The sequence below is a fragment of the Hemicordylus capensis genome, chromosome 6 (genome assembly GCF_027244095.1).
Source record: "Hemicordylus capensis ecotype Gifberg chromosome 6, rHemCap1.1.pri, whole genome shotgun sequence".
Classification (NCBI taxonomy): Eukaryota; Metazoa; Chordata; class Lepidosauria; order Squamata; family Cordylidae; genus Hemicordylus; species Hemicordylus capensis.
Window position 1 is genome coordinate 117,195,380 of NC_069662.1, and position 24,113 is coordinate 117,219,492.

Here is a 24,113-nt window from a genome sequence, read left to right on the forward strand (position 1 = left end):
TGATAAGCATGGAGATTCATGTAAGGTTTAACTAATGTACTTTATTCAGAAATACGTTATGATAGGAAAAGACCTATATCTAATTACATGTTGGTCAGAGAGAGACCTATAAAAGCATGGTGCTCAAAGAGAGAGCTAGAAGCATTCTGGGAAGAAGGGGAAGAGGAGGAGGAGGAGGAGGATACCCCCAGGAAGTTCCTGAGTACATTCCACCCATAGAGGGATCTTAGAGGCAGAGATAAATAGGAAGGAGAAGGAGCTTCTGGTGCAAAAGGCTGACACCTCTCAAGCTGGATCTCCATCAGCAAGAAGGTTGCATAGCTGCACAAAGTTGGGATGTTAGAAGTTGTGTTGTCTAAAGGTTTCCTGCAAAACCTATTAGGAAGAGGTTTCACAGCAGGAGGTGCATCACCTTGTTGTGCAAGCACAAACATGCACAGTAGTCTGGAACTCAAACTTGTGACTTAGCACATCCGGCTAGTGCAACAAAATTGCACTAGCACATGTTTGCACAAGTGCAGCATTAGTCTGAATGTAAGTCACTGACTTCTGAATAGCTGCTTTAGCCACAGAAGTTATTTCTGTCCTCTTTTTCTAGCTCTTCCCACAGGGTTCATTTCAACAACGTCTAATATTTACGAGAAACCCCCCAATTAAAGGCCTGTTAAAAGACTTCTGCTGCCCAAACCATTCACTTCCCTCATCACTCTGATCACATCACACCCGTCCTTAAATCCCTGCACTGCTTCCTGTCCACTGCTGGATCCAGGACCAGGCCCTTCAAAATCAGGATTGCACAACTTTGGCCCTGCTGCAGATGTTGGCCAGCAACTCCCATAATCCCTGACGACTGGCTGCTGTGGCCGGGAACGATGGAAGTTGCAGTCCAAAAACAGCTGGTGGGCCAAAGTTGAGCAGCTTTGTTCAAAGCCTTGCATAGCCTTGCCCCACCTTCTCCACTGTCAAATCCTATTACACTCCTGCCTGTGACCATTACTCCTCCAGCTCCACCACTCAGCCATCTGAAGGTCTCCTGCTTCTTCAAATGACTCTGCCCTCTCTCTAGGGTTCCTGGCAAAAACATTCCCAGGATTTCCCCAGGATTGTTCACAATATCAAACTATTAGAAAATCCAGGATTTCTTTCAATAGTCACCTGACAATTGTTACCGATTCCTGGAAATTCTAGGCCAATCCAGAAGGGCTGGCCACTCTACCTTGAACAAGAGTCCTAGATCACCTGCATGATGCCTCCTCTCTCAAACCCTTCTTCAGTACATGTATAGGAAATAATAATATATTCTCCCCCTTGCTTACCTTGGAACCCTCCCCTTCCTGGTGGAGGCTATTTGCATGGCCAGCAAATGGACTCCACGCGTGTGCAGAGGCCAGATGAGTGGCAGAGCCAATCCTCCACCACAGTGGGTGCTAGACGTCGTGCCACTCCTGGGGAGAGCTTTCAGGTGCAGCGGTTTGGAAGGTAAGCACCTACTAATTTACACTTAAAGGTGGCTCCTGCCACCACCACCAACCCCTCCCCCCCACCTCCCTGCTGCACACACACCAGCCACCATTGGACTATTTTGGGGACCAAACAACTTTTTTTTTTTTTTTTGCATGTGGTGTCCAAAGTTCTGGGGGGCAGCTGGGACATTTTGTTTATTCAGACCACTTTGCTCTCACAAGCAGCTTCTCTTCCTCCGTCTCCTTCCCCTTCATCCAATGAGGAAGCCAGCGTGGAGGTTCTGCTTCAGCGGCAGGTTGCAGAACCCGGGCGGCGCCCAATTAGGGGCCGTGCTTTGTGACCCCGACATGTCCCCCGCCTCTGACGTCAGACGCGGGGGTGGTAGTTTAGCTCCTGAGCAGGGGCCGCACGGCCCCTTCAGGAGCTAAACTAAGGCAGGCGCTGTGTTCACAAGGAGCGCCTCTTCCCTGCAAAGTTTGTTGTTTTTATACCGCTCGAAAGGGTGGTATAAAAATCAAATGAATGAATGAATGAATGAATAAATAAGGCAGCGCCAGCCTAACTAGCTCCTGAAGGGGCCGCGCGGCTCCTTCAGGAGTTAAAAGAGTGGCGCTGCTTTCGCAATGCAGCCCAGGAGGGGCTCTTCCCTGCCTTTTGCAGGGAAGAGCTGCTCCTGGGCTGCGCTGCAAAAGCAGCTCGAGCCTTTGTTTAACTGCCAAAGGGGCCGTACAGCCCCTTCGGTAGTTAAACTGCAACTCCCGAACGGAGCCTCAATTATTATTATTATTATTATTATTATTATTGCGATTTCTATACCACCCTTCCAAAAATAGTTCAGGGCGGTTTACAAAGAGAAACAATAAATAAATAAGATGGAACCCTGTCCCCAAAGGGCTCACATTCTAAAAAGAAACATAAGACACACACCAGCAACAGTCACTGGAGGTAATGTGCTGGCGGTGGATAGGGCCAGTTACTCTTCCCCTGCTAAATCAAGAGAATCACCATGGTAAAAGGTGCCTCTTTGCCCAGTTAGCAGGAGTAGAGCCTCAAGGCTCCGTTTGGGAGCCAGACCACGCCCCCCGTGTCTGACGTCAGACACGGGGGGTGGGGTTAGCGGAGGCGGCTGCTGCGGCCGCACACGAGCCACCAGTGGTCTTGCTCCGCCGCTGCTCACACATGTAGTCTCGCTTTCATATGTAACCAGGGCAGACCCTGCTTAGCTAAGGGGACAAGTCATGCTTGCATCCTTACCATTCAAAGTCCTAGGAAGGGGCAGAGAGGGAGAGAGAAGATAACGCCTGGGCATGCTCCAAGAGACTACTGAGGAAACCGAGATCCTCTTGTTAGCATCTGTGTTACTGATTGTTGTGGGCAAAGGCATCCATGCCCTGCATCTCCAGTTTCCTTTCCCATGGATTAAAGCAGAGGCCTCTGCCTGCATTTGGAATGAGAACAAGCTTGCTATTACTCACACTGCCACAGTGCCCACAGCATCATTTCTAGCTTCTAGGCTAGTTTCCGAGAATCCCTAGCAAACAGTGGACACCCCCGCCCCTCAATATTTTGCTAGCAACTTGAAAGCTCTGATTATTTATTTATTTATTACATTTATAAACCGCCCCATCCAGAGATTATTAGTGGTCTTATCATTGCCTCCTTCAAACAAGGAGGCAGATCCTACCATCCCTCAGCAATGAGTTAATGATATTAACTAAGCCATCTCCAACAATCTCCCTGCTAGATAAAAGTAGCCAAGTCGGGCAAGGATCCAGAGAACAAGTGGTAATCTAATACTGCAAGAGGGATTGCTGGACACCACCTTAATAGACTCTGCAGAAACAGTGGAGTCCAAGTCGGCCCGAATACAAGAGATTTTGTCCACAAAGAACCCATTAAAAGCATCACAGTAGAACAAAGTCCCCAGGGAGTGGTTCGAGTTGGAAGGAGCCTGAATCAAACTCCTCACAACCCGGGACAGCTCTGCTGGACGCGAACCCGCAGAAGCAATGCACGTAGCCCAGAATTGTGGTTTCTTTGCCGCACGCACCTCCTCTGCATAAACCTTCAAATGGGCTCTATGCTGTGTCCTGTCACATTCAAGCTGAGTTCTCCTCCACTTGCGCTCCAGCCACCTACCTTGCTGCTTCAGACCCCATAACTCCTCTGTATACCAAGGGGCCACTTTTAAAGCAGATCAGAAGGAACGCTTAGGAGCGATCATGTCTACTGCCCTGGTGAGTTCCCTATTCCAGGTTCCCACCAGGGCATCGACAGAATCGCTGGCAGGACCAACGTCAAAACCCTCCAAGGCTTTTTGGAATCCTACTGGATCCAACAGCCTTCTTGGGCGGACCATCTTAATAGGTCCTCCACCCCTGATTGTCTAATGTCAGCATGGTGTAGTGGTTAGAGTGCTGGACTAGGAAGGGGAGACCCGAGTTCAAACCCCCATTCAGCCAGGATACTTGCTGGGTGACTCTGGGCCAGTCACTTCTCTCTCAGCCTAACCTACTTCACAGGGTTGTTGTGAGGAGAAAGTGTGTAGTACACTGCTCTGGGCTCCTTGGAGGAAGAGAAGGATATAACATGATGATGATGATGATGATGATGATGCAGGGGTTCCCAACCTGTGGTACTCCAGATGTTGCTGAATGACAACTCCCAAGATCCCCAGCTACAATTTATGGGAGTTTTAGTGCAGCAGCATCTGGAGTACTACAGGTTGGCAACCCATGGTTTAATGTATCATTTTATGAAGTTTTCCTTTCTCTGAAGCACCTTCCTTATGAGGCAAGGATACAACATCTGGGGTTCTTTAGTTTGAAAAAGAGGCGACTACAGGGAGACATGATAGAGGTGTATAAAATTAAGCATGGTGTAGAGAGAGTAGACAGGGAGAAATCTTTCTCCCTCTCTCACAACACTAGAACCGGAGTCATCCCATGAAACTGAAGGTTGGGAAATTTAGGACCGACAAAAGGAAGTACTTCTTCACACAGTGCATAATTAACTTATGGAATTTTCTGCCACAGAATGTGGTGATGGCCACTAGCTTGGATGGCTTTAAAAGGGGCTTAGACAAAGTCATGGAGGACAGGTCTATCAGTGGCTACTAGTCTGGTGGCTATAGGCCACCTCCAGCCTCAGAGGCAAGATGCCACTAAATACCAGTTGCAGGGGAACAATGGGAGGAGAGGGGGCAAGCCTCTCGGAGGCATCTGGTGACCCACTGTGTGAAACAGGATACTGGACTAAATAGGCCTTGAGCCTGATCTAGCGGGGCTGTTCTTATGTTCTCTCCTTCCCCCTGCCCCCCTATCTAAAAAAACCAGCTTTTCCCAGACTGTGTTCTCACCCTTCTCCAGTGCTGCTGAAACACTCCATCAAGCTTGCCAACTTTTCTCCTTCGCTCTGGATTGCACCCAGGCAGCAGATCCACTCATTCTAATCAGTAAGTCTGCAAATGTGTTCAATTAATGATGATTAAAAGAAAGATCCCAGTTTCACAATCTACATTCTCGACTGGATCGGGCCCTCTCTGCAGCCATGTCTAAACCGTGGAATGCACTCCCTGCAGTGCATTATGGGGCAAATCAGCTTGACCAGTGGGGAGTTTAAACTCCACACTTTTGGAGCTGACTCAGAGTCACACTAGCCAGTGTCATTGAGGCACTCTACTGAGTGTTTCCCAACCACACTAGTTGGGAAACACTGCTCGCACTCTCATCGCATTGGAGCACATACAGAAGGATTTCCCAAGTGACTGTGTTCAAAGGCCTGTGTTTTATTTCATACCTGAAAATATGAGCTGCTGCATGAGCTTTGTTCTCTCTCCCATAACACTATCAGAACATGTAATCCTTGCCTTCTCTGTGAGAAACGTTTGCGTAATTACTGCCGTGGTTTCCCTCCCCAGTGCAAGAGTTGCTGTTCCAGCAGTTTGTGAACCCAAGTCCCATTTCTGGATTAGACTCTGCCAGAAGCAAGCCTCATGTCAATCACCCACTTTGCCCCAGAAGGACCAGCTCAGCAGAACTGGGATTGTGCATCTAACAGCTGCAACATGAGGAAAAGTTCATTTACATAAATGAAAACATTCAGCCTTAATAAGCAAGGCAAACACAAGGCGGGGGGGGGGAGATGTGAACAGAAGGGAGTAGGATAAAGAGTGGGAGACAGGGAGACAAAAAAGGAACTGGGGAGAGAATCAGAAGAGGAATCAAAGACAGCAGCTCCAAGGGACTGCAGATTATCTAGGAGGTACATGACACCGTTCTGCTGGTGCTAAGCAGGCTTGGCCCTGATTTCTTGGACAACAGTGGTGTAGAAGGGTAACAGGAACAGACAAAAATATGGAAGAGGGATCACAAAAGGAAAATGATGTTTCCTGGAGGTGGTAGAAAGAATGGAAAGAGAAAATGAAAGAAATAGATGCAGATATGAACAGAGAACATATACCTCTATATAAGCTATAGGAACATAAGATCAGAAAAGTCCACCTTGTTCAGCATTCTACAACCCACAGATCCCCTTGTTTAATCTTGGAATGCAACAAATATCCTCTAGCTTCAAGACTTACAAGAGGCCTATTTTTACCTTCAGCCTTCTCACAGACACCTTCAGCATGACATCCTGCAACCACAGTCTACCTTCCTTTCTTGCCTTGCAAGACCTCCAGGCACAGCAGAACTCGGAGCGGAGTCCTGTGGGAAGTGAGCTGGAGACTTGTATTGGGAACCACTAGTAGCTCACTTTTGCAAACCACATGCCTCCAACAGCCTCATTAAGCACCCCTCACCTTTTTTTTCTTTTTCTTTTTTGCTCCAGCCTTGTATGACCAATCCCTGCCCATCCTTCCTGTTCTTGCAGGGATGACTCCAAGGGGTAGCAGGCACTTCCACAAAAATACTTCCCGTTCCCCCTTCCACAAGACTGGAACATACAGAGTGTCAGACAATACCGTAGTGATATATTATGATCCTATAGCTTGGATTAATTATTTTTAAAGACCACTATTGTGTTAAAAAGCCTCATTCATTCACTCCTCTACCCTAGAACAAGCAGCGCATTCTTGCCACGTACTCTTGGCACATCCTTTAATCACCAGAGGGGGCGCTCATCTGCATCGGCCCTCTACATGCACTCCAACAAGGTTTTGGAAGGCAAGTAAAGGGGTGATTCACCTGGAGCAGCCCCAAGTGCTGTTCCATGGCTGTACACATTGCTATACAACTTTGCAGACTTATTTGTCTTTGTTGCAGTCCTCCAGCTTGCTTCCCAAGGTAAACGTATCTTACCCTGCAACAACTTACATCCCTGTTCAGGTACCTTGATCCTGAAAGAAGGTCCAGGCAACACCTATTTGCTGCTTTCTTACACAGTTGTAAGAGCTGAGTTCACAAATTACCAACTGTGACTTAATCAGAATAGATGGGCTGTTTGTTCTGTTTAGGTTATTAAGGGATGAGCCATCCTCTGATGGACTTCATCAGCAATGGGTCTGGGGCAACCCCTAAAGCTGCTCTTAATGCAAATTTTCACTACCATTGTAGTAGCAATGGTATGCATGGGTGGTGCAGATAAACAAACATGCATCAGTTGTACATCAGCATGTAACCAATGTACAGCTGATATGAAGGTTTGAGGAAATGTAGCTACATCCTAAGACAAATCAATATTATTGCTTCTGCAAAAGGAACAAAAACTATCTTTTCTAATCAAGGTTTTCCTGCACAAGATCTCAACTGGTAAGATCCTGATATTATGCCTAGAGAAAGGAGGGGGGAGATTTTGGTTTACAGAATAGTTATGGATATGGTAGCTCCAAATGAGCTCCAAAAAGAGGACATTTGATGGCCCATGTTGTTTACACCATGAGGGCATGAGATCTGATGTCCAGTCTAGGGGTGTGCACAAAACTGGTTGGCCCTGTTCGGTTCAAGTCCGCACCGGACTTGAACCAGACTAGGCATGTTCAGTTTTTCACACATCCATACACCCCCTGGCTCAGCTAGCCGGTTCTAAATGTGGGTTTTTAAAATAAATTTAAAAACCCTTACCGCCAGGTCTGGGTCATCTGGTTGCCTTGGGGGGAGGGGTGCTGCCATGACGACCCGGACCCAACACAGAGTGTGTGTGTTTTTTAAAAAAATAAATCTTCACATTTAGAACCCCCGAACCGGCCCAGGGAGTTTGGCAGGAAGTCGATCCGAACCGAACCAGGCTCTGTTTGGCTCGAGGGTGAGCCATCAAACAGGCCCGGTTCAATGGCGAACCAGCTCAACCTTGAGCCAGTCCACACATCTCTAGTCCAGTCTGAGCTATTGTTCTGGCTTGTAAAATTATAACCATGGAAACACAATTTGGCTTGGTCCTCCTGCATAGACTGGTGGCAACAGCAAAAGCTAGGGATGAGTGCTACAGCAATGTTTAATGAGAATTCAGTAACACATGCCTCTGAGCATATGATGAGTCCCATTATCTCAGCAGGCAATGACTACAATCAGCACAATCACTCCCAGAGTCCACACTCCAGAGATTTAAATAGCATTTTAATTCATTCTGAACTTCTCTTGGTGTGAGCACATCTAAAGCCTTGCCCTACATTCTCTGCTGACACAAGAGTCCTACTGGCCTCCCTGCTGGGAGTCTGGGGTGCATCAGGTAAGCGGAACCAGGCCTCACAGAGGAGGAGGAGGAGGAGGAGGAGGAGGAGGAGAAAACTGGAGCAAATATCAGGGCTAACCAAGATAAATCAAGCCATGACGTAGAGCATCAGCCCCATGCTGCATTCCATTCAACCAAGAATTTGACTCGTCCAGCACTCCAGGTTATTTTCCACTTGTAATTAGGGCAACAAAGAAAGAGCCTATTCCTGTTTTGCTCCATCAGCATAGCCGCAGCAAACATCCTCATTTTCAATAACTCTTCCCCTTTATCTCACACTGCCTGATGCCTAATAAGCTGATTGCTATTTGCTTTGGACCAACAGCTAATCTGTTAATGATTGATTTTAAATTTTTACAGCCATTTGTCTCTGGCAGGACTTGAGATGGTGAGCAGCATTCTTTTCCTACCTGATGAATTGGCTTTTCTTTAACCAAAAAAAAAGAAAAAAAGATTTAAGTCAAAACTCTTCACTGTTGTGTTTTGCTGACAAACAGCTGATATACAGCAAGCAAGGAACAAATGGTTACTCTTCACAAAAAATTCATCGGCCTTTGGAACCGTCAGCAAATAATATAAGTGGACATTTTGTTAATAGTAGGAGTAGGGTAAAGACCTTCATTCTATGTATGAAGTAAAGCATAATTGTGCTATAAATTTACAGAGCTTAAAATTCTTAATTAACAAAATTGATGCTCATCACCAGGCTAGAGCAAGAGAATATGAACTAATACAAGTACTGTCCTTTAAAATGATCTCAATTGTGTACCATATGATATATGTATTGGCATGATATACACTTTAAAGTGAATTTCATTTCCCATTAAAGAACTGCCAAATAGACAGTAGTTATTTTAATTGGTACAACACAGCAGTACAGTGCACTTTAATCACAGAGTCTAAAAATGGAAGGGGAAGGAGCATTCCCCTCTGTATTACTCTACAACAAAAGGCTGTGTGTTATTTATAAAATCGTCATCTAAAGTCACACTGGGCCATTTTGGATAATACCTTGCTGGCCCACACAATTAGGAAAGGAACACACCAAGAACATGCTATTGGGACGTCCTACACAGAAATCCCAATGCCCTTCCGATACATCCCTTTTTGGGGAGGAAAGATTACTGTTCATCCAAATGGACTCTCTGCACCAGTGATCACTGGTGGGAGACTCTGCTTAGGAACATAGGAACATATGCAGCTGCCATATACCAAGTCAGACCATTGGTCCATCTAGCTCAGTATTGTCTACATAGACTGGCAGTGGCTTCTCCAAGGTTGCAAGCAGGAGGTGGTTCCACTCGTTGGTTCCACTGCTTGGAGGTGGTTCCACTCATACCTTGAGGCCCATTCCCAAAGTGGTGCTGGGAGATTACTGATCAACCCCTTGGAAGTTATGCTTTGGAGTTCCGCAGGGTTCCCAGTGAGGTTCACCTGGCCTTCATTACTTTGTTCTTTTAGATGCTTTTTGTTCACTTGGGCCTTTTAAATTTTATTTTAACTGATTTTAAAAGTTTTAAAATTGCTTTATATTGTATTTTATATTGTCTCCCCCCACCCGCCACTTTTGGTCTGTTTTAATTTAATGTGTTTGTTTTTATTTCATGTTTTAATGTTGAATCGTGAGCTGCCTAGAGAACAATTTGTTATAGGGCAGCTAACAAATAAAGTTTATTATTATTTATTATTATCTTCACTGTTTTTCAATTCTTCAGTGTAAGAGCCGTTTCTCACCGGGCTCAGCTCTGCACAGTACTGCACTTTTCTCAGTACTGGGAAGGTCCTTTAAGTACCTGGGGCACTCTCTTAAGAACTCTAGCAGCTTTCCCAGACAGGGTTCCTTAAAGGAACCCCACTGGTGCTGGACAAAATGCATCGCTGCACAGTGGGAATGGTCACCTCTACATGGTGCCAGGGGGACTGTGCAGAGTATTCAGCTTTGGCTGAAGCTACACAGGCCCAATTAACAATTAGTCAGGGGGAAACACTTATGCGTCTTATGCATCAGTTAGTGATGGGGGCCGCCACGAGACCCTAGGCCCCACAATTATTTATTTATATTATTTATTTGCTACATTTTTATACTGCTTTTCTGCCTTGACAAAGGCACCCAAAGCGATTTACAATATTAAAAGAAGCAAATTACAGAAGATTAATAAAACGTTGTCTCAGGCTGTTGGTCTTTTCAGGAGGTGGGGACAAGAGCTCCCTGGCCTGGGCGCCTCCTTTCTTGCCTTCCTCTCAATGAAGAATAGTGATCTACATACACGCTCCAAAACTTGTTTAAACAAGCATTTGGAGCATGTGCAGGGGGGCCATTTGGATGAAAGCCCTCCTCAGGCAGTCAAAGGGTGTGCCGCGTTGGGATGTCCATGGAAGATGTCATGACAGATGCACTCTTGGTGCACCCCCTTTCTAATCACATGGGATGCTAAAGTACCATCTGAACTGGCTTATAGAGACAGACAGAGTTAAGCAGATGTTAATGTTTAACTCTGACAGCAATATTCTTTTTGATTTATTTTTGAAGGATTAGTAAGCATCACTGTAGGGAATTTATGTTGTGAGCAAGAACATTCAAATGGTTGGCCCTTGTCCCCTTTTATGTATCTGCAATGATGGGCTTAGACCACCCTAGAATGCCTTTGTGAGACCCTGTCAGGACTGGGCTATGGACAGCTTCCTCTGAATAATGCAAGGCCCAAAGCTGGCACCAGGAGTGCCAAGCAGACAGGCCAGAAACCAGATGCAGGAAACAATGCATGAGAGAGCTCAGAGTAAAAGCCAGGGGTTAAAAACCAGGTGGACAAACCCAGGGGCATATCTAGGGGTAGGGCAGGCAGGGCACGTGCCCTGGGCGCCACTTGAAGGGGGGCGCCATTTTGTAAAATTATTTTTTTTTTAAAAAAAATGGCTGCCAAATACAAAATGGCCACTGTGCATGCTCAAATGGCCTCTGTGAGGTCCTAGGTCATGCCAGGCCTTGCAGAGGCCATTTGAGCATGCACGGTGGCCATTTTGTTTTCAGTGGCCTTTTTTAAAAAAAAGATTTTTTAAAATGGCCACTGCACATGCTCAAATGATCTCTGCGAGGCCCTAGAGGCCAGTGGGGGGAGGAGGAACCTTTGCAAACCCCCCAGCCTTTAGGAAGCCCCCCAAAGTGGCTACAGGTAAATATATATAAATATAAAAATATAAAAATATAAAAATATAAAAATATAAAAATATATATATATATATATATATATATATATATATATATATATATATATATATATAATATAAGTCACTGTACACATATTCAGATTGGCACTATGTACAGAGAATCAGGGCTTGTGAATACTGAGCTGATACTTATGAGCTAGGATTGTATTCATTTGCTCTTACTTTGCTTCTAGTGATAAGTGAGTTAATTGTGATGTCTTGCTAATATGGCTATTAATGGTGAATTTGTCTTTGAATCAGTGTGAAATCCTTAATATTAAGGCTCACTGGGAGTTTCTTGCTCTCTTTCTCTCATTTTAACTGTCTTTCTGAAAGACTAGAATATATTCCAAGCAGTGACACAGTTTACTCTGCATATCCTTTAATTATTTACAGAGTATCTGGGAAAAGCCCAATTCTCCATTTATTTTTAAAACTTATGTAATGGTGATGCTACAATACATAGTAGAGAATTAGACAGGCACTTCTGTTTAGTTTTCCAAGTACACCTCCACATAGTATTTGGGTATTTCATGAGCCCCAGCATACTGAAATTTGTAGTTTTCCAGCATTTTTTGGTCTGGCTAAGTCCACTGCTAAAATAGTTTTTGAAATATTAAAAGATTAATGAGCCTGACCTGTATTTTTGAGCTGATATTATGGTAAAGTTATCTGAAAGATGGGTGTCAGATGCTTGGACAGGGGGCGCAATTTCAGTGTTTGCCCTAGGCGCTATTTTCCCTAGATACGCCTCTGGACAAACCAAGAGCCAGGCTCAATCAGTAAGCTGTAGGTCAGAGACAGAGCCAAAGTTCAAATCAAGCACTAGGGATGTACAAACAGGTTTGATGTCGAACTGGTTTGGTTCAACAGTTCGGGGTCAAACCGAACCAACCCCTGTTCAGTCCGACCCCAAACCAGACCCCCGCCCCATTCAGGGGGTTCACGTTTTTAAAAAGATTCCCTAAACTTAGCCCCTCTGGGGGGGTTCACTGAAGTGTTGGGGGGTCCATGGAGGGGTCCATGGTCCTTCCCCCCGCTGGCCTCCCATTCATCCTAAACTGGCCCATTTGGGTGTTCTTCAGCTAGTTCAGGCCTTTCCCCTGGCATGACCCAGGTCACACAGAGGCCCGTTGGTCAGGCATGGCAACCTCCGAAATGGCCACCACACTTGGGGGAAAGCCCGAACTGACTGAAGAATGCCTGAACAGACCAGTTTTGAACAAATGGGATGCTGGCGGGGGAGGGGGAACCTCTGCAACACCCCCTCCGCCGCCACCTCAGAAAACTCCCCCGGAAGGCATAAGCTTTTTTAAAAAAATATTATTATTATTATTTTAAAGCTCACGCACCTCCCCACCGGACCAAACCAAAGGGGGTGCTGGACCAAACTGGCCCGGTCCACTTTGGGTCCAGTTTGGACTCAGACCGAACCAGACTAGCTGGTTCTGCGCACACCCCTATCAAGCACACAGACCAGTAGCCAGGATGAGTCAAAGCCAAGGATCAAGATTAGCAAGCAGTCAGGGTCAGAAGATAGGCCAGAAGTCAGAGCCAAAGGCAGAGGTTGAAGAAACCAAGCAGACTAATCAGGATTAGCAGCCACAACAAGCAAGGAGAGTTTGTTATCATGGCAAAACCTTAGTCCAAACATAGTCTTTATCATCCTTCCTGCTCTGGCTGCAAATCAGTTAAAGGCTTGCATGATCTACATTTTGGCAAGGCTCTTGCAGTTCAATGGTCTGCCGTACAGGGCCACTATATATAGAATATTTGGTTCTCAGCCTCAAGCGAGGCAGCTTCTGACAGGTCCAGAAGAAAGGAATAGCAACTTCTTCCCTTGTTGCCCCATCATTAGATGGTTCATTGTCCCTCAAGGGTTAACAGGTCCCCTAGCAATCAGCATTGATTTAGATGTTCTACAAAATAGCTGTTTTAGGACTGCACAACTTCACTGCATTTTTTTGAATGTTCTACTTTGCATGCACAAAACATGCAGTCAGCGTTATATGTGTCCCTCTTTCTGGGCCTTTCCCAGACAGCAGGATTAAGAGGGGTGAAACACTGTGAGTTATGGGGCATATTAGATAATTCAAATTTGCCCAAAAACCTGAGACAAAGAGTGGCATTTTTAACCCTGGACATAAATCGGGCTAAGTTCCAATACACAACGGAAAAAACCTGAATCACATATGGGGAGCTCCCCGATAGCTTGCAGGGACTTCAACGTAAATCTGGGAGATATGTAAATGAACACACCTGCCCTTCCAAAATCAAATCGCCCTCTGGCAGGGCTCCTTGTGTGCTAGCTATTCTATCCAGGCCTGAAGTGATGGATATGCATATGGATTCTTCTATGTGATTTCACTGAACATATAGCTTGGCTCTTTAGTCTCTGTTTCTGGTGGTAGATGCACGAGTTAGCTGCAGAGAGGCAAGGTGACATTCTCTTCCTGGTAAACTGTGAATATTGTTGGAGCTAGGACCCTGGCAGCATCAGCTCTCAGCTGCAATGTCTCATAGTGACCACTGGGGGTTGGGGGGTTGGGTCAAGGATAAAAGTGCTGGACTCCTCCCCTCTTTATTCTTCCAGTTTAGTCTCTATTTTGTCTCTCCAGAGATGGCTGTTTGTTTTGGTGTCTCTCTTCAGCCATGAGCTACAACCGAAATTAAGCTGCAGGCTTTTTCACATTCCTTTTGTAACTCCTAAATAAATCCTTATTGTTCTTCAAACTTAAAGGACTGTCTCCAGACCTCTTGCTTGGCTGCTTCCACACCAAACTGGTTTTGCTTTGCTATTTAGGGACTGAACTGCCATTCTTCCCCTGCAAATATTAGCTTAATGGCTCTTCCCAGTGGAAAGGACCCACTTCCTATCAGATTAACTTAATTTGGCTAATGTTATCTGTCTGATTTTACATTGTAACTGTTTTATAAAAGTTGTGAGCCGCCCCGAGCAGTAGGGTACTGGGGGGGGTGGGGTATAAATATTTTAAATAAATAAACCAGCCGATTCTAGATCAATTTCTGGTCATGCTTAGTAAGCACCTGTACAGATTCAAGGGCTGTCAGTCCTTTCAATATGGTGGGCCAGTATGTGGAGACATCCATGCCACAATGTAATCCAATTGTAAGGTAGCCATATTTTGCTTTACAGTATAACATGGGGCTGGGCAACCTGAGGCTTCTAACTCCCATCATCCCTGCTTATTGGCCATGTGGCTGGGTATGATGGGAGTTACAGGTTGTTTAAAATGAGTTTTACATATGGCAGGGAGCATATCCTGATTCTTTGCTCTGCTATTAGCAGGGAGTTCATATAGAAAGTAGTAGTAGTAGTAGTAGTAGTAGTAGTAGTAGTAGTAGTAGTAATACCAGGCATACACAGGGCAGCATAAAAAGTGAATTTTATGCTTACCTCCTGAGAACTACACTCCTTGTTTGCTGTACCTCTTGGCTATACTCGATCATCAGAACCAAAACACTTGAACATACATGCAATATTTTAAGCAAATTGAGTCCTCATAAATATAATTATTCCTAGGATATATTTCAGATATGGAGCACCATTTTTACTATGTCAACAGGAAATATATTCTGATGTATTCAGCAGAGCATTTGAGTATTGTCTGCCGTACACAACAGATGTTTTTAAAAATACTTGTTCTGCATTGATTGTCTGGATGATTCCAGTGCACCAAAAAGGGCATACGAAACCAGTTGAACAATAAACATACCAATCTTATTAATATTTTAGATGCCATAAGACACAAAGGCTCCATCTGCTGTCAGCAGAATCCTAGAATCAAAGGCAGCTTGGGAGCAAAAAGCCTGGACCCCCACAGTGGTCTATTGACCTTCTTGTGAAGCAGATATCATGTGACAGAGATTGCCTATCTCAGCAGATGCACTGGAAACAGGAGAAAGTGTTAAATATAACCAGGTAGACAGTGATGAATTGACATGCTGAAAAATCGAACACTTCAGTAATCAGCCTAAGGATCTGATATCAACAACATTTTTCAGTTTTGTCCAAATTCATTGAAAGGTGTAGTTTAGCAAGTTCACTTCTCATTGGCAAGACCTTTTATCTTTATGCAGGGTTTCTGATTGGATTCGGGGTCATCCACATTGGATTTTGTGTCATGGTTGTTCTTGCATAGAAAGTTGACTCAATATTTGCATATGAGCAAAAGGGAAAAAAGACTGGAATACATACGCAGGGTCAGGGCCCAAGGAAGGCTGATGGTTTACCTCACACAAGTTATAACGTTACTCTGTTCACTCTCCTGCCCCCTCATATGGGGTATAACAGCCCATTCATTTATGCATCATATTCAGTTCGATTTAAAACAAGGACAAAGTTAGGGTTAGCACTTTAAGGATGGATGAAGGTACTCTTACTCCCCCCACCCATCACCATGCATCCCCCTCCGCGCTCTGTGTATAAATATTCCAGCAGGGCGGCAGCGTACCTCCTTGCCACCCCATTGTTTCACTGACCGGAAGTGCTGTGCGTGCATCGTGGGTGGACGCATGTCACACATGCAACGCATGCGCACATGCATGGCACTTCTGGACACTTTGGGCACTTCCAGACACAATCTGTCATCGATGCCCACCCCAGTTGTCCTTGATGGTGTCGACTGTCCTGAAGCTGCCACGATGTTTGGTGCGCCCTACTGAACTATCAGGGAATGTCTGCAGTAGGAACTCTTGATGGAGTCTTGGGGGCAGGATGAAGGCAATGTTCCTGCACCTGGCCCTATCCCGCACTGAGCAAAGTAATAGCCTGTCCACATCCACACAAGTCCACTCCTCCACAGGTCCAGTCCTGTGTGGCAGCCAGCCCATTGCATAATTGCCAGTTGCAAGACCACAGGAGTTTGTTGGCAAACAACCTCTAGTTTCATGTGGATGCCAAGCTGCAACAAACAGCCATTCAGTCCCAGCCATCTAAGTAATTAGTGTGTGATCCCATGCTCTTCTGCAGTTTTATTGAGGTGACATCACTGAGAGTACGGTTAAGAAGGGGATCTGGGATCTCAGTCAGATTCTGAAGTATTTAATACATTGACTTTTTTCTCCATTTTTAAAATGTATCAGTAAGAAAGATAAAGAGATCACATTACTCCAGTTAATGGGTATGTCCTTAGGAAAGTATGTTATTCCTTTAAACCATATTTATGGGAATCTAAAATATATCTTTACAATGGCAAAGTCTTTTTCCTATACCCCTTAAATCCCACTTTATTTCTACTCTAGTCGACTGTCATCTGGGATACTGCATCCAGTTTTGGGTGTCACACTTTAAGAAGGATGTAAACAAATTGAACAGGTTGCCATATTCAAGCTTCCCAAATCCGGGCAGTATAATTTGCATATTATGCAAACTATGCCGCAACTAATTTGCATTTATTTATTTATTTACTTACTTACCTACTTACTTCTTTTATTTGACAGATCTATATACTGCCCGCCACTACTGAAGTCTCTAGGCAGTTTAGAATAATAAAACAAACCAAAAAGGCTTTTACAGTTTAAATATATAAAAGCCATTTACACTCCCCCCACCACACACACACACTTTTTGCTGGCCAGTTCAGTTCTGGCTTTTTGTGATTAACACAATTTGCCAGGAATAAAGTTTGAGAAGGGGACAAGGGGTGAACTTTGAAACCTTTGAAATAATAAGCTTGAATACTCTATTCTTTTAAATCAGTGCACTTTGCACTCACCAAGTTCCCTGACAGGGATGATACTGGTAGGGAAAACAAAGCTGTGCCTCTCTGGGAAATGCCACTCCCTTTAACTCATCGCCTGCCTCATCCCGCAAACCAAGAGCGCAGAAGAGGTTTCTGCAAAGACACCTCCAGCATATGCCCCCCACCCCAGCCAGGATGGGAGAGTTATGCTGCCTGAAGAAGAGGGTGAAGGGTATGCTGCACACACAGCTGCTGCTGGGAAAAGAAAGGGCAGTCGCTCCCAGCCCTGCTCCTCCCCCCAGCTCGTATTCCTGCGACTGAGCAGGCGCAAAGCACACAGAAGCAGCAGGGCATACGGGAGCGGGCTGCTTTCTCAGCTCCCAGCCAACTCTAGAGGAATCCGGGCAAACCGGGTGTAAGATTTGAAATTAGGGTGAAAAAAAGGTGATTTCAGCAGCCAGGTGGAGGAGTCAAAATTCAGAGGCTGCCCAAAATTCCGGGCAACATGGTCAGGAATCTGGCAAACAACTCCATGAGAAAAGGTTGTAAGAAGCTGGGGGCCACATTCTCACGATGAGAATGATCATGGTTAAAGAGTTAATCGCAATCAGCAAGCCCCACACACTCCCAGTGAGCGTGTCATGAGAACTCGGAATTTCTGGACAATCCCAGTTCAATCACTGTGGTTAACCAGAATTTATTTATTTATTTATTTTATCATATTTATATACCTCCTGATATATACATCTCTAGGCAGAGTACACAATCCAAATTACAATATAAAAACAAACAAAACATTTTCACAGAAGTGTTTTAAAACATTTAAGAACAATTCATCGTGAAAGAATTAAAATAACCCCAGCATTTAACTGGGATCACTGATGCCTAATCAAATCCTGGTTAGCAAATCTAGTTAAATGCAACTGCAGTGATTTAACTGGGATTGCCTGGAAATTCTGGGTTCTCACGACACACTCCATGGGAATGCATGGGGCTCACCAATTGCAGCTAACTAGGGATCTGCACACGCCAGTATGGTACCTCCTTTGGGAAGTGCCGAACCAGCTAGGGCACCCGCAGCCAAACTGGTTTGGCAAGGCAGGCAGCAGTTCCCTTAAGGAGGTAAACAGGTCCTTACCTGCTGCGCTACTGCCCTGCTGCTTTTCCAGGCTATGTATGGCTGTGACACTGTTTCCTGCAGCCTGCACACGTGGCGTCGGTACACACATGGACACCTTTCATGCACAGTAACCATTTGTGTGATCAGCATGGTGTTGCCACACAATGTGTGGCCATGTGCATGCTGACCACGTGTGTGCCGACCATGCTGACCACAAATGCATGGTGGCAATGTGTGTACCGATGGCACATGCACAGGCTGCAAGGAATAGCGCTACACCCGGAAAAGTGGGGGGCAACAGCGGAGTAGGTAAGGACCTCCATACCTCCTTCTTAAAGAAGCCGCTCCCCACCCTGCCTGTGCCTGCACGAACAGCTCATGCACATCCCCACAGTTAGTTAGTACATTTATATACTGCCTCCTACAAAAAAGTCCCTGGGCAGTTCACAATGTAAAACCATTAAAACAGAACTCTTTAACTGTGATCATTCTCTGTGTGAGAATCAGGATATGTTTAGTCTGGACAAGAGGGGACTGAGGGGGAGACATGATAAAGGTAAAGTTTGCCAACAAGTCAATTTTGACTCCTGGTGCCCACAGAGCCCTGTGGTTTTCTTTGGTAGAATACAGGAGAGGTTTACCATTGCCTCCTCCTGCACAGTATGAGATGATGCCTTTCAGCATCTTCCCACATCACTGCTGCCTGATATAGTACCAGTGAGGATTCGAACCAGCAACCTTCTGTTTGTTAGTCAAGCATTTCCCCGCCGCGCCACTTAAGGTGGTGGAGACATGATTGCACTCCTCAAATACTTGAAGGGCTTTCTCAGAAAAGGGCAAAGGCTTGTTCTCTGCTGCCCAAGAAGGCAGGACTGGATTTAATGGGCTTAAGTTTCAGAAGGGTAGGTTTTTAGTTGAAAATTAGGAGAAACCTCTTAATGGCAAAAGCAGGGACCCATTTGGGAGTGTGGGTGGGCTCTTCCTTGCTAGAGGTCTTCAAGCAGAGTCTGCACAGCCTGCACAGTTGGGGATGTGGTAGCTCCGGATTTCCTGCACTAAGCAGAGGTTGGGCTGGATGGCCTACAAAGCCTCCTCCAACTCTATGATTCTACTTAGCAAATGGTCAAAGGGCCATTTCGGAAGAGCCTTTGACCAACCAGCCCATGCCCTGCAGGGAGTGCCACGGATCAGGCTAGAAACAGATAACGTGGACAACACTGAAAACACTGGACTGCAACGATCTGATGATGACATCACCTGGATACTCCATAAAAAGTGAGAGAGAAAAGGATGGCAATTCCAGAGAACACGGCTAATGCAGAAATAAGCTATGACATAGGGTGGCTTCACATGTATACCAAACTAGAGGTTAGGTGGAGCCTCCAGTTCCCGCAGCATGCACATAAGCCCGGCTTCCGATGTTGGGAAGGCTATGCTGACATTGGGTGTTATAGGAACAAAGGAAGCTGCCTTCTACGGAGTCAGACCATTTGTCCATCTAGCTCAGTACTGTCTACACAGACTGGCAGCTGCTTCTCCAAGGTTGCAGGCAGGAGTTTCTTTCAGCCTTATCTTGGAGATGCCAGAGAGGGAACTTAGAATCTTCTGCATGCAGATGCTCTACCCAGAGCAGCCCCATCCCGAGGCGAATGTCCTACAGTGCTCACACATGTCTCCCATTCAAATGCAAACCAGGGTGGACTCTGATTAGCAAAGGGGACAATTCATGCTTGCTACCACAAGACCAGCTCTCCTCCCATAGTGCAAAACCAGTCAGCATATCCTGTCCTACTTGTAGTACAGAATTCGACATTTGTCCCACACTTCCAATCTAGGCTACAGATGTTGGGGTTCATACCACAAGTAGGGCAAGATGTGTCAGCATTGGCAAGTTGGCATGTCATGTCCAGTGTCGGCCTAGCCTTCTCAACACCAGAAGTTGGGCTTGCTCCAAGAACCAGAGTGCTCCAAGAACCAGAGGTTCCACTGAACCTCTGGTTTGGTGTGATGTGTGAAGCCACCCATAGATATATTGAGTCATTTATCCATGGCCTTCAACAGAATCTGAAATGCCAACTTGAATTTAGCCTATTACTTATAAAGGAACTATAGCACCATGAAGAAATTATAGGAGGGAATACAATATCTTAGATATGAAGAACGTACTGTGGTATGTACTACAGCAGTGATCAGAGGATTAGGTAAAAGGTAAATGGTGCCGTCAAGTCGGTGTCCTGGAGGTTTTACAGACAGGGCTTTCCCCCCAAATCCACTCCTGATTGGAGTGTGCCAGTCCACATATTCGCTGGATTTAACCCGACCTCCCTGTGGGCTATCAGGAACCAGAACAGACATGCTTTGTTTTTCTCCGAAGGGAGGCTGCAATTCTGTCTTAGCCCGAGTTATTTCCGGGGTAAAAAAATCCTCTATTTCCAGCAGCTTTTGAAAAAAACTCCAGGGCTTCTGCTTTCTCCAAAGGTGTTGATGGAGGTGCTGATGGCTATGCAATCAGCACATAATCCCTCTAAATCCCTCATTTAATCCCTCTAATTAAAATGCCTCGAATTTGCTGCGAAGCAGATTTGCCCTTCAGATACCCTGAGGCATAGAGCCATGTGTGAAAAACCTCCAGGCAACCACAGAGCCCTGTGGTTGTCTTTGGTAGAGTATGAGATGATGCCTTTCAGCATCTTCCTATATCGCTGCTGCATTAGGTAGGCATGGCCCAGATGTGTTGGGATGGTAATAGTTGTCTAAAACTATTATCTAAATTACTATTATCTAAAACTATTACTATTATCTAAAACCTCTGTTAATTTGGCAAAGAGGCACCTTTTAACATGGTGTTTCTCTTTATTTATGCACCCCAGCACAGTACCCCTCCAGTGACTGTTGCTGGTGTCTATTTTATGTTTCTTTTTAGATTGTGAGCCCTTTGGGGACAGGGTTCCATCTTATTTGTTTGTTATTTCTCTGTGTAAACCGCCCTGAGCCATTTTTGGAAGGGCGGTATAGAAATCGAAATAAGAGTAAGAGTAAGAGTAAGAGTAAGAGTAAGGGTAAGACTAAGAGTGGCAAAGGCACGGCAGCAGTCACAGTCTGGTCACCAGGGTGGAAAACAGAATAAATCCCCCTCTCTTCCACATATCAATTGCACAAAACACTGTTTACTAAAAAACAAGAAACCGTGAAATATCACCAGTCTCTTTATCACTCTGAAGCATCTGAGCTGATAATTCCAGTTCCAGTAGTCTAATTAATGTCTTTATAGCTTCATTAAATTTTTAGGATATTTATATTATCCGCAGAAATAATCTCAATCCATTAAGAGTACATAAATCTTCAGTCATATCTCTAAAAATGCTATATGCTTATTTCATTGCAAAATACATAGGAAATATAAAGAAATCCATTAATGGAATAATATGCACTTTCTGTAAAATTTATTTGGCCTTTAATACATGGCCACAAAGGTCTGATTGCTTGTGAAGGAACGCAGAAGACAGTGTTGAAAGATAATTAGTTGAACAGTCAAATAATCAAAAATTATATGGCCAATATACTTTCCATTCTCTCTGAAGATCCATCTTTATCCCAATGAAGCTTCAAAGGAGGAACACACACACACTTTGATGGGATAAGGAAATGTCATTGGCCACATTCATTTCAGTCATGCCTCTCAAAGCATATATACCTCTTTCTGGAGGCTATGTTGTGAGAACCTTATTGTATTAGGCTGTATTGCAAAAAGCTCTTGCACCTTTCTCCATTGGTTTTACAAAACCTCTCCTGCTCACCAAGTATTCCTGAGTTGTTGTTGTTGTTGCTGCTGCTGCTGCTGCTGTTGCTGTTGTTGTTCTTCTTCTTCTTCTTCTTCTTTAATGTCGCCATTCCATCATCCACTTGTCTCTTATTTCAAGAGTAGTGTTGCTCCAGTACTACTAAATCCTGCAATAATTAGTAATAATAAATCTAAATAATTGACATTTAAAATAAGCATAATATATGCGCAAATTATATACAAGTATGGACCTGCAAGAAATGTTGCAGTACATTCCTAGTGTACATGTGTTACCTAAGCCTATGATGAAAGCTTTAGGCACTTTCCCCCTCAGAAGCAGAAGCGACTGTTTTGAGGGAGTATTTTTCAAGATGAGAAATTTCCCACTCTTTTTGTTCAAGCCCTCCTTCCCTCCTCTCCTCACCACTGAGTTCCATTAGTTCCACCCACCTGGTTGTCTGTTAACTGCCCTTTGAATCCACAAACATTCTGCTCCTCCAGTTTGGAAGGTTACCCCTTTAGGGGGTTTTTCCTTCAGATTTTTGTGGAACTGACATATTTATGGGTTACCCCAAGTCAGCTGGAACTTCCTTGTTGCACACAGGTGCTCCAGTTTTGTGTCCATACGGATAATATTTCCAGCATTTTTGGAAATAGATGTAAAATGTGGATGAAAATGCTATTTATGTAATATTGTTTACTCTGTTTCCTGAATATTTTCAGCCCGATTTTAAGTGTTTAGTGTATAAGATCAAATACTTAGTATGTTTAAGCCTGCAGCTTGAAAACATTATTCAGAATGGGGCATGTGCACTGAAGGTATTTGAAGCATTCCTCTATAAGCAGCTTTCTTCAGGTAGCTCTCATGCTACTTTTAAGCGTTCCCTGGGTTCAAAAAGCAATTTAGGGGTTTGGTGCAAGAGCTAATTCTGACATATGTGCAGAATTACATATTATGCATATATTTGCATAATAAATCCAAATCTCAAAAAAACCACTTTGAAATACAGGGTCTGGTAAAACATATCCATTTCTGAACAAATGTATGAACATGCTGCTTTGAACATGTGTGTACAGTGGCTTCTTTCTGACCTCCATTATGACAAAATAAGCCCATTGCTCATGGCTGTGGCCTCCAAAATTGTTTCCCCTGAGCAGATGGTGAAAAGGCTCAGGTGGTTTTAGTGCCAATGTGCTCAAACCATTTTCATCAGCACTGCTTCAGCAGCAACTCAGAAACACTTTGGGAATGGGAAAGCACTAGGGGTGAGAATTGACTGAAGACAGCCTTTTTAGCCAACAGCTTCATTTCTTAGATTAAACAGCAGCTTGCTGTAAAAATTATGAGCCCAAATGCTACGAGTTATGAAAGTGACAGGGCTGATAGCATTGGTTAGATCAAAGAGTAATGCAGGTAGAAGCTGTGTAAGCCTCCTTGCACAGACTCCTGTTAAAGCACCATAAATCTTGACCTGCACTTATTTTGCTCCTCAAATGTTTTCAGTCAGTGATGGAGGAGCACGCAATAATATGGTCAGATATTCATTTCACTGGAATGGCAACAAAGGATGGCTTTAGCTAGACACGTGCAATATCTGAAGCCACGTTTTGTGCGTATGGGGTACTATGTATTGTATATCTGGGTACACTTGGTAATTTTTTTTATTATGATGCTATTTACACAGTCTACCAGATGTTATTGATTGGATTTGGTACTTTAATTATCAGGCCCTTTCCAAAGGTCTAGGATAACTAAAGAAAAATTTAAGATACCATCACAGTATTCATGCTGTCCTGAGTAGTGTGCCCTTCTATAGTTGATGTGCTGTAATTTTATCGATGCCCAACGTGTCAAGATGGTGTTCAAGTTCTTTTGGTACAGCACATAATAATAATAATAATAACAACAACAACAACAACAACAACAACAACAACAATAACAACAACAAACAGACAAACTATAATAACAAATAATAACAAACAGACAAACATCTGCCACACAATACACCAGATATAACTGTAGTTGAGAAGAAAGAAAAACAACTCAAAATAATTGACATAGCAATACCAGGGGATAGCAGAATAGAAGAAAAAGAAATAGAAAAAATCACCAAATACAAAGATCTACAAATTGAAATTGAAAGGCTGTGGCAGAAAAAGACCAAAATAA

General features: G+C 44.4%; 1 protein-coding gene across 11 annotated transcripts in view; it reads right to left on the reverse strand.

Moving 5' to 3' along the window:
- Positions 1-24,113, reverse strand: part of LOC128329305 (uncharacterized) — a 262,592-nt gene that overhangs the window by 194,915 nt on the left and 43,564 nt on the right. For 9 of the 11 annotated variants that reach the window (XR_008309611.1, XR_008309612.1, XR_008309610.1 and 6 more), the window contains one exon: positions 21,960-22,110. The exons of 1 other annotated variant lie outside the window; for it this stretch is intronic. The gene's annotated coding sequence lies outside the window, so the exon portion shown is untranslated. Of the gene's footprint in view, positions 1-4,828; positions 4,925-21,959; positions 22,111-24,113 lie in introns of those variants that run through there. One more of the 11 variants, XR_008309613.1, reaches the window with a different exon arrangement.